The sequence below is a fragment of the Oratosquilla oratoria genome, chromosome 23 (assembly GCF_046742065.1).
Source record: "Oratosquilla oratoria isolate Oo_2021 chromosome 23, ASM4674206v1, whole genome shotgun sequence".
NCBI classification, from domain to species: domain Eukaryota; kingdom Metazoa; phylum Arthropoda; class Malacostraca; order Stomatopoda; family Squillidae; genus Oratosquilla; species Oratosquilla oratoria.
Window position 1 is genome coordinate 14381720 of NC_134799.1, and position 3096 is coordinate 14384815.

A 3096-nucleotide genomic window follows, 5' to 3' on the forward strand; every position below is an offset into this window, starting at 1 on the left:
TCTATCTAAATTGATGCTATACCACCTTCTAGGCTGTTACAAGTGTTCGTGTATCTGTAGTGGCGAGTATATTTTTGGTTCTTGTTTTTTGACAATTAGGGAACAGTTATGCATAAATGAAACACTTCCGATGCATTCTTCTTTTATTTATCAATTGATTTATCTGTGCACGTATTGTTTCAATCATTATTTTTTTCATTTATTTCTTATTGACTTATACTTATTTATTTATATATTTTTCTAACTATCTATCTGCTTATCTGTTTATTTGTTTATTCATGTATTCATTTATTTCTATTTATTTGTTAATTTATTCTTTTATCTATTCATTTATTTAATTTTTATTTGTTTATTCAGGGATGGAATGGGTGGGAATGATTTTATGCCTTTTCCTTTTTGGCTACCTCCCTTGTAAGGGGGAAAAAGCCTTGCTATATGTATGTATGTATGTATGTATGTATGTATCTAATTATTTGTCTGTTCAGTTATTTATTCATCTATTTATTGGTTTATTTATCTAATTGTCTGCATAGTTCACCTCATTTTATTTGCTCTTAATATGTTTTATTTTATTCCATTTAATTTAATTTTTCTATTAGGTTAGGTTGGATCAGGTCAGACTGGATCAAGTTAGTTTAGATCAAGTTAGGTTAGGCTGGGCTAGATTTAAGTTAGGAAAAATTAGGTTAATTAGGTTCGGATAGGTTAGGTTAAGTTTAAGTTAGGTCAGATTAGGTTAGGTTAGGTTAAGTTAGGTTAGATTACAGCTAGGTTAGATCATGTTAGGTTAAGTTAGATTAGGTTAGGGTAGATTAGGTTAGTATAGGTCGGGTTAAGACAGGATAGGTTAAATTAGGTTAGGTTAAAATAAATTAGGTTAGATTACAGCTAGGTTAGATCAAGTTAGGTTAAGTTTGTTTAGGTTAGGATAGGTCCTGTTAAGACAGGATAGGTTAAATTAGGTTAGGTCCGGTTAGGATAGCTTAGATTGAAGAAGGTTAGTTAACGTGAGAGATACGGATACCATTTCAATCATCTATTACCTCATTACTAATTGAATATTAACCTCATATTGCGTATGACAGTCACGTCATTACTATCATCATAAATCACGTCACATCATAATCATCATCACGATCTGTTCATCATGCAGATCAGAACGAAATCGACAAAAAAAAAATAATCTATAAAACCAAAATTTGTAATCATTATGTGATGGCCACAAGCATTAAGATGATATTTCTTAACTATGAACCAATTTGAGAAATAGGACATGACGTAGATTAAGTCTCTGTTCCATCAATATATTCTCTAGTACCTTAGGCGAACTAACAAAGCAACACAGGACTTCTCTGATGGTTAAGAATAGCGGATCTCACTTTATGATATGTTTCCTATCATTATCATGATACCCACGTCACACTATCACGATTCAACTGCGTTCGTTTGAGTAGAAACGACTTCGGATACAGTATTTTATTTTTCGAATCTCGAAACGTCAAATCATCTTTGCGTCTTATATCTAGAAGCTGAAGGACGAACTAAGAGAAGTTAAACATAGAATACGAATATTAGAAACTTTGTTGAATTGTCTTTAGGAAAATCTAGAGTACTTTAAGCGAAGTCGTCTCCCACCTTTTCAAAATCACAACACTTGACGAGAATCGTGACAGCGTGACGGGGGATTAAGATATAATGATAATCTAAGATATTATAATAATTCTAGAATGTTTAATCTGCTAAGATGTACATTGACGTAAGCGAACAGTTCATTGCAATGAACATGGTCTTCGAGAGGTAAAAGAATTCGATGATAACGAAAATTTATTGAACGGGTGAAAGACAGACTGAAGTTATCAATCAAGTGGAAGAGCATCCTTCATCAAGTTGATTGGATTGCACTGCACAGCTCATCCACTGGGTTCATACATTTCCCTCATCCACAATCTCTCTTTTCAATCAACCCTGAAGAAGGAGTGTTTTCTTAAGTTGAATAAAATCATCTGTTCTCAGAAGACATGATAAATTTAGTTCTTTAAACGCAACGAAGAGGCAAAAGATGTTTCAGAGGGATTTTTTTTAATGTTTTTAATGATTGGCCTAATGTCAAGAACTAGATCCAGAAAACCCTTTCCTGCGATATAGAAGACAATACACCCTTAGTCCAGGGGTCATTAAAGCGGGCCAGTTAATTGATATGGGCCACATAACAACTTTGTTCCATACAATAGAGTGAATATACAAAAATAAATAAATAGAATAATAATAATAATGTGGATAGGAGGTAAAGGGATCACGGGCTGAGGGAAATACTTTTATTCCTGACTAGTTTCGCATGAGTGGCTTCTTCAGGCGAAACTAGTCAGGAATAAAAGTATTTCCCTTAGCCCGTGTTCCCTTTACCTCCTATCCACATTCGTCACAATGTATACACAATAATAATAATAATAATAATAATAATAATAATAGTAAGGAGAAGAAGAATGTTAATAATAATAATAATAATAATAACAACAACAACAACAATAATGATAATAATAATAATAATAATAATAATAATAATAGCAATAATAATAATAATAATAATAATAATAATAATAGCAATAATAATAATAATAATAATAATAATAATAATAATAATAATAATAATAATAATAATAATAATAATAATAATAAATAATAATAATGATGATAATGATAATAATAATAATAATAATAATGATAATAATAATAATAATAATAATGATAATAATGATAATAATAATAATAATAATGACAATAATAATAATAACAATAATAATAATAATGATAATAATAATAATAATAATAATAATAATAATAATAATAATAATAATAATAATAATAATAATAATAATAATAATAATAATAATAATAATAATAATAATAATAATAAATAATAATAATTATTATTATTATTATTATTATTATTATTATTATTATTATTATTATTATTATTATTATTATTATTATTATTATTATTATTATTATTATTATTATTATTATTATTATTATTATTATTATTATTATTATCAATTATATAAAAAAAAATTTGACACGTACAGTCCGGATAAACTG